Raw genomic sequence first — 14,777 nt, forward strand, 5'->3', positions numbered from 1 at the left:
ATTGGTTCATTGCTATATCTATGTGCCTCCCATCCTGATATCATGTTTAGTGTTTGCATATGTGCCCGATATCAAGCGGCAACCAAATAGTGTCATCTATTGTCCGTGAAAAGAATCGTGAGATACGTGATATATACACAAAACTTTGGCATATGGTATCCCAAGGGATCTTCTTTTAATCTTCTTGACTATTCTGACTAGGACTATGCCAGAGACAGGGTTGATAGAAAATCCACCTTGGGTACATGTCATTTTCTTGTGAGGTCTCTTGTGTCTTGGTCATCAAAGAAATAAAACTTAGTATCTTTATCTACTGCAGAAGCCGAATACATTGCCACTGGATCATGCTGGTCGCAATTACTATGGATGACTCAAACTCTTAAGGATTATGGCATTCATATGAGACATGTTACATTATTGTGTGACAATGAAAGTGCTATTAAAATTGCCTATAATATTGTGCAACATTCTTGAACTAAACATACTCAAGTGCGACATCATTTCATTCGTGATCATGTTGGTAAAGGATATATAGATCTCAAGCATGTTCATACCGACAAATAGTTAGTTGATATCTTTACCAAACCACTTGATGAGAAAGTATTTTTTCATTTGAGAGTGAGTTGAACATCATTGATGCTACAAACTTGAACTAGACTCACTCGGATGCATGCAAGGGCATGAGCCTGATTGTCTATTCCTTTATGCTATTAATATGGTACTATCTTATATCTTGGAAAATTATGGTCCCTTGTATTACATCTAACCTTTTGTAGGCACTTGGAATAAATACACTCCAGAAGATTTCCATCAACTCACATCAAAAGCAATCTTTTCATAGCCAAGTATCAACAACCCCTTTTTCGAAGATGAAGGAAGAAACAACAAAATCATATCCTTGATAATTATATGATGATGCATATCATTTGAATATATTATATTCTTCCTTGCATGACTAACCAATGTAGGTGAAAAGTGAACCAAAACAACAAGGATAGCTCCCAACTCAAGAAGATCATCATCAACTTTGAGCATCCACGACAAGTTCACCTACATGCCACGTCATCAACATCATTCGAAGGTATGTACTCATATCCTTGATAAAGCTTTGCACCAAGTCATGAGGTAAGGCAACTCAAGTGATATGAATACATTAAAAAGCTTAATAGAAAAATGCTAACCCCATTTTGCGCTTAACGATGAGTATGACCTATGATCAAGCATTCTTGCTTGACTCCTCAAGTTAATATACTCTAATATAGGTGACATAGTCACTGTCCTACATCTAGATGGAGATTCCTATATGGTTCACATTTGTCATTTCATACCTTCTTGGAACCATTCAACTCTCATCTATATGTATGTATATTTTTTAAACACATTTTTTGTTTTCTTTTAATTCCTTTTAAATCTTTGGATATTTTCTTTTTCAAAGCCCATGGATATTTTTTTGTCAATTTTGAGTTAAGTAGTTGATTTTCATTGCAACTCGGTCTCACTGATCTCGGAAACTCGGTCTAATCGATTTCTCCGAGAGGCCTGCTATCATTCTCAGTTCTACCGAACCATATTGCCTCGGTGACTCCGGAATTTATCGCTACCTATTATTTTCAGATATTTCTGGACTTTTTGCCTTAAGGGGGAGAAAGATCTCCAGTGATCCCAAGTTTTATTACCTCCTACACTCTTATTGAACATTTCCATTTTTGCCAAAGGAGGATATCACCTTGTTTCCCATAATTTTCCGTGGGGGAGAAAACTTCTCTTGGGGGATAAATCCTCGGTGATCCCTGATGTCTACGCACACTTCTATTCTTGTAGACTATGTTGGGCCTCCAAGAGCAGAGGTCTGTAGGACAACAACAATTTCCCTCAAGTGGATGACCTAAGGTTTATCGAACTCGGGGAAGTAGAGGTTGAAGATGGTCTCTCTCAAGCAACCCTGCAATTAAGAAACAAGAGGTCTCTTGTGTCCCCAACACACCTAATACAATGGTAAATTGTATAGGTGCACTAGTTCAGCGAAGAGATGGTAAAGTATGGGTGATAGGTGTGGCAAAACAAGGTAATATTAATCTATAATAAAATGGCAGCAAGGTAGCAAGTGACAAAAGTGAGCATAAACGGTGTAACAATGGTGAGAAACAGGTCCTAGGCTTCATACTTTCACTAGTGGCAACTCCCAAAAACATTAACATAGTCTAATCACATAATATTTCCACTAAAACATGCAATGGTGACGTACTCGGAGGTCATTCCTTTGTGATCAAGAGAGGACGAGAATTATGCAGGGCTACAAAAGCACACCTCAGAGTTCGTAGTTCTCATCTATGGATTTCCCAATGTCACCGGGGCCATCCAAAGAGAGTACCACAATCACCACAACATATCTCGAGGATAGTCAAAGACAAGCACCAAGAGACTCTCAATCTTTAATCAATTCACAAAAGAGGAAATCACTCATGAAAATTTTCTTCTAATCCATGTCCAATAGACCGCTGTCACCATGGTCTCGGGGATTATACTAGATAAGATCAAGTGAGTACATCAATTCAATACATAGAGGAAGGGGAAACATCATGGGATCATCTTAGATTAACATAGCCCATGATCACAATCAAGATCACATCATGACAGAGAGAATTAACCACATAGCTACTGTAGAAGACCTCAGCCCCGAGGAGGAACTACTCTCCCTTCATTGAGGGAGGAGCAACACCGATGGAGATGAATCTGGGGGCACTTCCCCCGTCCCGTCAGGGTGCCGACACAGGAATTCTGGTCCCCCGAAACTTGTTGGCGATGGTGGCGGAGATCGGAATTGCTTTTGGAGAAAAGGTTCCCGGAATTAGCGTTTCCTCCACGGGGGGGGGGGGGGGGGTAAATATAGGCCAAAGGAGGGCGTCAAAGGAGGTGGGGCCCACCCAGGCGTCCTGTGGGCGCGACCAGGGGCCAGGCCGTGCCGGGAGGTCGCCTGGGCAGCCCCTGGCTCCCCTCCGGCCCATCTTCGGTTGTCTGCAATCTTCCGTAACGCTGGTTTATATATATATTTTTCTCAAGATTTTTGGAGGTGTGGAAATTTGGGTAAAGCCCTGCGAAAAAGACATCAGCATACAGAAACTGGCACTGGGTGCACTGAGTTAGTAGGTTAGTCCAAATATGTGTAAAAAGATATAAAGTGTAGCAAAATATATAACAATGTCACCCAAAATATCATCGAACAAACAAAAATTATAGATCGTTTGGGACGTATCAACATCCCCAAGCTTAATTCCTGCTCGTCGTCGAGTAGGTAAATGATAATATAAAAAAAAATTGTGGTGACATGCTAACACACATATAAGAAAATCAAAGTAAAGTAAGTAAGATGTGCAATTCAAGTCAAGACAATTACAAGCAAGAGTCTATATTTAGTATCGAAAATAGCAAAGTAAGAACATAAAGGTGCAAGAGCTCTCGCTGTCCATGACCGGAATGTCTCCAAATGGTGTTTGCGTGCAAGATGTGGGAGATGGGTTTGATCATAAAAATATTATTTTTTAATTGAGAATTCAATCTACTAAACTTCACACTTGGTCTCCTTTGGAGTCTTATTTTGACTCATCCCCACACCAATAGTGAGGCACAAGTCAAAATGATCCTCTCCCTTTCGACTTTGAGCACTCATGCAATGGATGAGCGCAAGCAAGATATGTTGGCACTTAGGATGGAAAATAGAATAATGATGGGGAAGGAAGACAAAAAGGTGTGAAAGGCTCACATCAATGAGGACAACAATAGGCGAGAGAAAACAAAATGATAGATATGATGTGAGGATTAGAGATTGCCATGCAACAAATGCACATATGAGGTAAGGTAAGCTCTCCAATGGAACTAGTGGGGGTGGATCCAACTTTCTTTCTCATGAAGACCTAAAGCTCATTTGAGGAGGCTCATCATTGGAATATACAAGACAAGTTCTATAGTGTAAGGGTCCCCACATAGTTATGCATGAATGATAATCTCTATGTAGTACAAATATAGCAATGGAGTACGAGTGTGGATCTTTCAAAAGGAATAGTAGTGTTGCCCCCTTCTCTCTTTTTATTTTCTTTATTTTATTTCTATTTTTATTTATTTTTTGTGGCCTCTTTGGCTCTTTATATTTATCTCTCATTTGTCCTCTTTGGGATCTTTTAATTTGTCCTCTTTGGGATCTTTTCCTCACTTAAGGGCAACACTCTATGTTTTACAAGGGTAAAAAAGAAGATCTTCACACTTTATAAGAAGTACTCAACATAAAGACAAATAAAAACTATCATGATGTATGCAGTTGTATGCCTCTGCCAGTGTAGCGGGATATGCAATGATACTAGCGCGTCATGTAGCAAATAACAAGGGCAAGGCCCAACTAGCATGCGGCTCCTCGATCAAGCAAAAGAGTGTATGACATGAAGATCCAATCATTAGATGGTGGATGTTGCATGGTAATGTATCTCGGAAAGGCTATGGAAATGCCTTAATAGGTAGGTATGGTGGCTGTTTTGAGGAAAGATATAATGAGGCTTATGATGACAGAGCGTATCATGCCAAGGGTTTGGATGCACTAGCAAAGTTTTCACCAACTATCAAGATGAGAAAGGGCAATGCACGGTACCAAAGAGGCTAGCAAAATATGGATGGTGGAAGTGCCAACAATTGAATACTCACATTAGTCCGAAGAACTCATACACTTATTATCGGTAACTCTCTATCTAGTTAGGAAATTCACAAAGAGACAAGTACCCCGAGGAGGAGTGTTTGGGGGTTTGATTATCCTTGCGCATCCTCGACCCATGGTAATGTGAGGGTACTCTATATATTCCAACCCCTCCAGAGGTTAGCGATCAATTTAGTAGCTAGAGTTCTCAACTAATTTTTAGTTTTTGAAAAACACAAGGATTTCCCAAAATACGACACCTATCACTAATAGGCTCAAGCTCTTGGCACCAATAGTCCAAACATTACTCAAATCAATACCTCAAAACTATTGCAAGTTACTACTATACTTAAATAGCAACCTCAATTACCTACCCATGCAAGACACACAACTCAGTGCAACGAGCCAACTCCCTAACAAGATAAGCATGTTAACTCAAGAGAGTTCCCAAATCAAGCTAAATAAAAGCTCTTAAAAGGATAAAACACGAAAACTAAGAGCTAAGCATGACAACACCTATGTAAAGATAGAGAACACACAAAAAAGTTAAGCATGAAAACCCTATGTTGTGTTCTAGAGTGAAATGGAGCGTGTTTCTCTCCCAAACAAGGTAGGCTAGGTTCCGACATGTTATGAACAGCAAGAAAAACTAAAACAAACTAAAAGTAAAGAGCAGGACGCTCCAAGCATAGGACATAACATATGAAGTGCTAAAAATATAGCATGGAGATGGACAAACTGATGATTGTTGATAGAGAAGGGGATGCATGGGGGCATCCCCAAGCTCAGACACTTGAGTATCCTTGAATATTTCTTGGGTGTGCATGGGGGCATCCCCAAGATTTAGCGCTTGACACTCTTGGATCCTATTTCATCATCTTCCATCGCATACTTGAAAACTCCCTTCATACGAAACTCATCATAAGCTGATTAGAGTGGTTAGTACCCCATGATAAAACAATTCATTACCTACTGGAAATAAAGATTTTCATGAAAAGATACTATCTCATGGTTGCCAAAAGGTTTTTGCAAAGGAAAAGGAAGCTTAAGATTTGCAAAATGATGAAAACGCAAAACGTGGCAGAATCTATGAAAAACAGAACAAAAGGTAGTAAATATTTTGTTCGGGGCACTTCTGCAACTCAAATAAAAAAACTCAGAATAGATGCCAGAAAGACAATTATATAGATCATGCTATCAAAACAATTCAGATCAAAAAGATGATCTGGTGATTTTTGGCGAATATTTCCGTCAAGCAGACAGAATCTGTTTCTGGATAGCATGTCACAACTTTTGAACTTTCTTGCAATCGGAAGCTAAAACTTGGCACAAAGCTTGAAAATAAAGATACAATGCTGTTGCTACAGTAGTAACAAGCATAAAGACCACTAAAACTGAAAGAAAAAACTCAAAGTAAAGATAACAAGGGTTGTCTCCCTAGAGCTCTTTCTTTATAGCCATAAAGATAGGCTTAAGATTTGAATGATGCTCTCGTAGGAATAAGAGTTGTAGAACAAAAGAGAGCATCAAGAAGCAAATACCAAACACATTTAAGTCTAACATGCTTCCTATGCATAGGAATATTTCAATATAATAATTTATTGAAGCACAAAGAAATAAGCATAGGAAGGCAGAACAAGTGCAGCTTCAAAACCTTCAACATAAAGAGAGGGAACTTGATATTATTAAATATCTATAAGCATATGTTCCCTTCTCATAATAATTTTCAGTGGGATCATGAATAAACTCAACAATATAAGTATCACATAAAGCATTATTACCATGATCCACATGCAAAAAGGTACTATTACTCTCCACATAAGCACAATCTTTGGGGAGCCCATGGTTAGGACATTTTAGCATTGAAGTTTTCAGTCTCCCCCAAGCTTGAGCTATGCTCTCTCCATCATGAGGATAGAAATTATAAACATAATTCCTATTCTCATGGACTTCATAAAGAGGATAAAACTTGGAGTAAAAGATAGGCATAAGATCTTGCCAATTTAGCAAATGAGAGTTATCAAGAAGCCTATACCAATCCAAAGCCTTATCTTTTAATTATAGAGAGAATAGCTTTCTCATAAAAAAATCCATCGATATACCTGCAAGCTTAAATAAGGAGCATAGTTTTGAAAGATATAGCAAGTGTTCGCCTGGATGTCTATCTCCTGCATATCGATTAGCCAAGACACAATCAATAATACCGGTTGGTATTTTAAAGGGCACAATTTTCGTAGGTGGGGGAGACTTCTCCACCACAATAGATGTGGGGCGGTTCCCCACAAGCAGCGAACTAAGAGTGCAGTTTTCCATAAGCCTAAGTAGTGAAAATAAAAACAAGAAACGAAATGATTTAATTGCAAGATCTAAAGATATACCTTCAAGCACTCACCTCCCCCGCAACGGCGCCAGAAATAGCTTGATGTCTACGCACGCTTCTATTCTTGTAGACTATGTTGGGCCTCCAAACGTAGAAGTTTGTAGGACAGCAGCAATTTCCCTCAAGTGGATGACCTAAGGTTTATCGAACTCACGGAAGTAGAGGTTGAAGATGGTCTCTCTCAAGCAGCCCTGCAACTAATAAACAAGAAGTCTCTTGTGTCCCCAACACACCTAATACAATGGTAAATTGTATAGGTGCACTAGTTCGGCGAAGAGATGGTAAAATATGGGTGATAGGTGGGGCAAAGCAAGGTAATATAAATCTGTAATAAAAATTGCAGCAAGGTAGCAAGTGACAAAACTGAGCATAAACGGTGTAACAATGGTGAGAAACAGGGCCTAGGCTTCATACATCACTAGTGGAAACTCCCAACAACATTAACATAGTCTAATCACATGATATTTCCACTAAAACATGCAATGGTGACGTACTCGGAGGTCATTCCTTTGTGATCAAGAGAGGACGAGAATTATGTAGGGCTACAAAAGCACACCTCAGAGTTCGTAGTTCTCATCTATGGATTTCCCAATGTCACCGCGGCCATCGAAAGAGAGTACCACAGTCACCACAACGTATCTCAAGGATAGTCAAAGACAAGCACCAATAGACTCTGAATCTTCAATCAATTCACAAAAGAGGAAATCACTCATGAAAATATTCTTCTAGTCCATGTCCAATAGACCGCTTTCACCATGGTCTCGGGGATTATACTAGATAAGATCAAGTGAGTACATCAATCCAATACATAGAAGAAGGGGAAATATCATGGGATCATCTTAGATTAACATAGCCCATGATCACAATCAAGATCACATCACGAGAGAGACAATTAACCACATAGCTACTGTAGAAGACCTCAGCCCCGAGGAGGAACTACTCTCCCTTCATTGAGGGAGGAAGCAACGTCGATGGAGATGAATCCGGGGGCACTTCCCCGTCCCGGCAGGGTGCCAACACAGGAATTATGGTCCCCCGAAACTTGTTGGCGATGGAGGTGGAGATCGTAATTGCTTCTGGAGAAAAGGGTCCCAGAATCATCGTTTCCTCCATGGGGGGGGGTAAATATAGGCCAAAGGAGGGCGTCAGAGGAGGTGGGGCCCAACCAGGCAGCCTATGGGCGCGGCCAGGGGCCAGGACGCGCCGGGAGGTCGCCTGGGCAGCCCATGGCTCCCCTTTGGCCCATCTTCGGTGATCTGGAAGCTTCCGTCACGCTAATTTTTATATATTTTTCTCAGGATTTTTGGGGCTCTGGAAATTTGGGTAAAAGCCCCAGCAAAAAAGACATCAACAGACATAAACTGGTACTGGCTGCACTGAGCTAGTAGGTTAGTCCAAATATGTGTAAAAAGATATAAAAGTGTAGAAAAACATATAACAATGTCACCCAAAAGATCATGGGACAAACAGAAATTATAGATACGTTTGGGACGTATCAATCCCACAATATAAGAGGGAAAAATATCCAGGATTCCTCACATAGGGGGAGATAGTTCAGGGAACTCTTAACAAAATCTTAAGGGGGGGGGGGGGAAGTCAAATTCAAGGAACCCTTATCAAAGAGAGAAGAATCAAGGATCCCCCTCTCTCTTGATGACCCCATATCCTCTGACTTTTTTGGAAAGTAATGCCAATGGGGAGAACTATAATATAAAAGCTTCCAATAAGATTCAGGCAAAGGGGGAGATATATCTACCTAAGGGGAGATCTGTCAAAGGGGGAGATATATCAAACCTTACATATAGGGAGAGATACCATTAAGGGGAGAGAGATATAATTACTTTACTGTTATATTTGGATTGAACTTGTCTTATCCTACCTACTCCCAATATCTACATGCTATGATTCACGGGGAGAGGAAATTTTTTACATATTCATCCTTTGGGGAGAAAGTTCTAAATTCTCTAGGAGACATATTTATTATTAAATCAAATTTCTCATATGTTCTTCATATCTTGGTATTTTTGAATCTCTTTGCATATTTGCAATCAAGTAATCTTGTGTTATCTAACATTTGTTTTCCCAAGTGTACTACTACTGCTAATATGCTCAAGAACCTCAAGGTAAGTATATGCATAATATCCCTGTTCAGGATGATCTCTTGTCTCTTGGACATATTGTTTGCAAGAGTGAGTGTTGAACATGAAAGTTCTTCATTCACATATGTTTGATGCATATAGCCAAGATTTATATGACTTGTCTTGTCCTTTCTACCATGCGTGTGCCCATGCAGTCCAAAGCAACTATCCTTTAAAAAGGGGTTGCACACATTTAGGGGGAGCTTGTACTAGACATGTATCCTTCAAATCTGTCATATTCTAATGCCTATCTTTAATTGAAACTTTGATTGTATGTTGTCATCAATTACCAAAAAGGGGGATATTGAAAGCACATATACTCCCTTGGTGGTTTTGATAATTCATGACAACATACATTGTCTCTTGGACTAACACTTTTACCTAGTATATTTCAAGTATAGTCCACAAAGAGCATTGGCCAAAGGATTGTGAGGAGAAGCCCCTTGATAAAGGAATAGGATTGGCTCAAGCTTCAAGCAAGAAGACTCTACATTTCACATTTTTGAGAAATCACTTTTGGGTCCATAGGAAAGCCAATACTATTAAGACGGTTCGAGATATTATGATGAATTGGTTTCTCAAGTGCTTAGAGATAGACACCAAAAATATTCATGCATGCTCCCACAAAATATCTCTGTCCAAAGCCAAACCAGCAAAATTGGTGCCACCAACTTTTTCCACTTGGTCCTACCAATTTTCCACGAGACAGATCCTTTGCCAAACCCTATCATCTCGGTACCACCAACTTTCATATCGGTCCATAGAGATCAGTGACCAACTTACTGTTGAGAAAATTCCAAGAATCAAAATTTCCGTGATTGGAATCGGTCTCACCGAGGTTTGGAAACTGCTCTAGGTCATTGTATCGGTACCATCGAGATTCATATATCTGTCTCACCGAGAATTCAAAAGTTGCCGCATTTAGTGCAACTCGGTACTACCGAGATTCATTTCGATGTCACCGATTTGGGAAATAATGTTGTAACGGTTGGAGTTTGGGGGATGACTATATATACCCCTCCACCTCCTCTCATTCGCAGAGGAAGCACTCAGAACACACTTACACTTGCCAGATCCAATTTTCTGAGAGAGCGCCACCTACTCATGTCTTGAGATCAAGAGATTATAATCCAACCATTTGAAACTTGATCTCTAGCCTCCCCAAGTTGCTTTCCACAAAATCAATCTCTCCTACCCATGCCAAATCAGTGAGAGAGTGATTGAGTCTTGAGGAGACTATATTTTGAAGCACAAGAGCAAGGACTTCATCGTTCTACCGCATCTAATACTTTTTGGAGGGTGTTGTCTCCTAGATTGGTTAGGTTTTGCTTGGGTGCCTCCTACTTCATGTTGTGGAGTTGAACCAAGAAGTTTGTACGGGCAAGGAAATCGCCTGCAACGTGAAGATTTACCGTGAGTGAGGCTAGTCCTGTGTGTACGTAAGCCATGGTGGAATAGACAAGGACGCTTCTTCGTGGACCCTATGGGTGGAGCCTTCCATGGACTCTCGCAGCCGTTACCCTCCATGGGTTGAAGTCTCCACTAACGTGGACGTACGGTAGTACCACCTATCGGAACCACGCCAAAAATCGTCATGTCAATGTTTGTGTTTGATCTTCCTAAACTCTACTCCTTACTTACATGTGCAACATATTTACTTTCCGCTGCCACATTTGTTGACTAGCATGTGTAGCGTGCACTAGACTTGTTAGAATCGCTAAAATCTGCCAACCATTAAAATTGGGAGAATGCTAGGATTTTAATTTATGCAAGTAGTCTATTCACCCCCCCCTCTAGACACCCCTTCTATCCATCCAACACTTATGCACTTTACTTTTTGATAGCCATATTGTTTCTTGTTATATATCTTGATATCACTTAGGTGTTTATCTTACTTAGCATAAGTGGTTGGTGTACATAGGTGGGCCTAGTTGTTTTAGGTTTTGTGCTTGACAAATTAAATGTTAGTTTTATTCCCCATTTGTTCAAGCCTAAGCCGTAATTATTTTAAAATGCCTATTCAACACCCCCTCTAGGCGATATCCACGTCCTTTCACCAAGGAATGTGAGCATCCAACTAGAACAGATCCCAAGACAAAGGTTGAAACAATATTAGGACATGCAAAGAAGAAGCATGGTGTGGAAATACCCAAGAATAAGGCCTACAAGTCTAAGAGGAAGGCTTTAAAGTTGTTGAAGGAGATGTTAAAGTACAATATACTAGATAAAGAGACTATTTGCATGTAGTTTTAGATACAAATCCTGGCAGTAGGTGTATTGTGACAACAAGAAATATACCAGTACACCCAAGCACCAACCCTAGGTTCCATAGTATGTTTATGTGCATCAGTGCATCTAGGGAAGACTTTCTCAATGGGTGTAGGTCATTCATATGTATTTTCACTAGTGCACCTTTGTGTAACCCTTTGTTCTGCATTTTACTAGACTCAAATGATTTCTTATGTAATGCACGCGTGGATGGATGTTTCATAAAGTTAAGAAGTGGCTAGAAAATCCTGGCAGCAATAGGTAGAGATGGAAATAACAATCTCCTTCCAATTGTATTTGGTGTGGTTGATAAGGAAGATACCCCATCCTCGAGCTGGTTCTTGTATGATTTGAAGCAATGCATTGGGGAAAGTAATAAATTTAGCATTTACACTTACATATCAAACAAACAGAAGGTTAGTGAGAAACATACATTTTAGTGAACAAGCAGTATATAGACCAGGCTAGCTATTCATTTACTAAACATGGATTTTATGTTGCAATGGCTAAACTTAAAGACGAGGATGAAAAAGTGTGGGAATAGTTAGCTAGAATCCCCAAAGAAACTTGGGATAGGCATGCAATGGAAATGAATTGCAAAACATATTTAGTTGTGAACAACAATAGTGACGTCTTCAACACGTATATACTAGAGATGAGGTCAAAGCCAATTGAAATCATGACAGATGGAATAAGATCAAAGTTGATGGTCAAGTATAAAGGGACCACAAACAAGATAGAGGAGGCTAGGTGGGAGATAACCACTACCTATGCAGAGGGGCTAGAGGAGTCCAAAAAGTATGCTAGGTTTTGCAAAGCAGCATAATATGGCCCAATTTTGTGGCAAGTTACTAATGGTTAAAAGATATATGTAGTGAATATTGAGGGATGAACATCGAGGGAGTCCGGGACTAAGGGATCCCCGGGTCGCTTATCTATTTCCATGGACCAGACTCCTGGGCCGTTCTATCATCATTATTGGACTACGGGTAAATGAAGTGATACTGTATATAAGATGGACTCTTTTGAAGATTTTGCGTGTACTCCAAGGCCACACATTGATCGACATATTCCTTCCCTGATGTAACCAATGATGTGTAACCCTAACACCCCTGGTATCTATATAAACGAGGGGGGTCTTAGTTCATAGGACAGATTAAGCACATTACTGTTAGAGTTTAGACCACACCATCCGATCTCGAGGTAGATCAACTCTATACTCTGTGCAACCCCATCAATATAACAAGAGCAGGACATAGGGTTTACCTCCATCAAGAGGGTCCAAACCTAGGTAAACATCGTCTCCCTTGTCTCTTGTTACCCATCGATCCAAGATCCACAGTTCGTACCCCCTACTCAAGGTCTATCGGCTTTGACTCCGACATTGGTGCTTTCATTGAGAGCTTCGCTGAAGGATCGTCACAAGGATCAATGGCTCGCTCGGTCACCAGCGAAGACATTAACACTAGGGATATCTTTGTCTCGAGCCAACTTTCTGCATTTGGCAGTACTGTCCTGCACGTCAAAGGGATTCATCACGAGATCGACAGGTTCACCCTGGGCTAGGGATTCAAGTTCGGCGACTTAGATTACATTGCTTACGCCCAAGGCGATCTGATCCTCGTCGACATCTCGACTTTGGCTGAAGATCCGGATAACCCTGAAGCCTTAACTTCGGGTCCTTTCCCCGACCTTGAGTCTGGGATAGTTCCTACCTCCGATTCGGCATTGAGCACATATCTGACCATTGTGTTACGCCCGGGGGTAACCTCGCCCGAACAAACTTCCCGTGCTAATTCACCTGAGGTCAACTCCGCCAGAATTCTGAAGACTAGTCCAGACAATCTCCCATTGTCAAACGGGACATCGATCCAAACCCGAACCACGGATATTTCAGATGGCTCGGCCCCGATCTATGATATTTTCGGCTCTAAGTCCAGGTGTAGGGAATTTTATTCCCCACCCACCACCCACTTGATAGCCACTATCGAAGATCTAAATGATTTGCTAGACTTCTCCTTAGAGGAAGTCGAAGATATTGACACGGTTGTCAATACACATGTTCCTCCCGCAATTAGACGCTTGACTGCACTTCCACGTATGACGTGTACATGGCGGACACTCCCAAAGATGATGGTGATACGTCTCCAACGTATCTATAATTTTTGATGGTTTCATGCTATTATCTTGTCAAACTTTGGATGTTCTGCATGCCTTTTATTTATTTTCTGGGACTAACTTATTAACTCAGTGCCAAGTGCCAGTTCTTATTTTTTCCATGTTTTTGACCTCTTTCAGTGGAGATTTTGAAATGGAGTCCAAACGGAAGAAAATCCCCGAAAAGAATTTTTTCTGGAACGGAAGAAGATCGGAGGACTTGGGAGCCAAGCCAGATGTAGCGACCCGACTCAAAACGAGTCAAGCCTCTGTGTTTCTGTGCCATCCCTAGATCAGTATGCTGGCACACACAGTACATCAATGTATATATCAAAGTGCAATCACATGTAAATAGCGTAAAACTAATATATACCTTAAATATCTCAGCGGAATCAGTCAAGGGAGTGAAGTCCCAATAAACACCAACGACAAGTTGAGTGTAGACCGTAACCCTGAATCGTACTCTTACTCGTCGAAGAAAAATATATGCAACATAAGACGTTGCAGCCGTGTAGGTCATCATATTGAATATGCCGGCAAGTCACATAAGAGAGGGGGTAAAATGTCATCTATACTATATGCATATATGGCAGGTGGGGCTATAAGTTTTTAGCGAAAAGCAAGTTTTCTCCTACATCAAGAGAGGATAAAAGCAAAATATTACTACGTAGTTGGTTGTTAATGATATGGTTCCGCCAACCAGTTCTCGTACCCGAGTTGTCAATAATTCCCACATCAATATTATTATTTGTGTTGAGGATTCCAGATAACTTCAGTTCCTTTGGCTCAAGTTGTCCATGACCGTGGACACGGCTAATCGATTAGGTTTGAGTACTGTGCAGAGTTTTGCACACGTTCCCCACAAGATTTGATCGCCTCCGTGTATGTCCTCGCACTTCAGGGTGTTTGAAGACCGGATGATCAAAACATGGTCTTTCAACGGGTCCCTCTGAATCCTTGTCGGTGCCCATCCAATCCTACCGTTCTTCTACATCTGCTAGCACCGCCTGTCCAGAGTCGCCGCATTGTCCAACCAAGCCAGAGCCCATAGTGACTTGTGGCTGTGCAGGTAAGCTTTGGGTCTTGAAAATATCCGTCCGTCTCTTTGAGCCTAGGTGAAGATTTCCGCAAGATGTCATGGCCGTCTCCAGCATCC

The sequence above is a fragment of the Hordeum vulgare genome, chromosome 7H (genome assembly GCF_904849725.1).
Source record: "Hordeum vulgare subsp. vulgare chromosome 7H, MorexV3_pseudomolecules_assembly, whole genome shotgun sequence".
NCBI classification, from domain to species: domain Eukaryota; kingdom Viridiplantae; phylum Streptophyta; class Magnoliopsida; order Poales; family Poaceae; genus Hordeum; species Hordeum vulgare.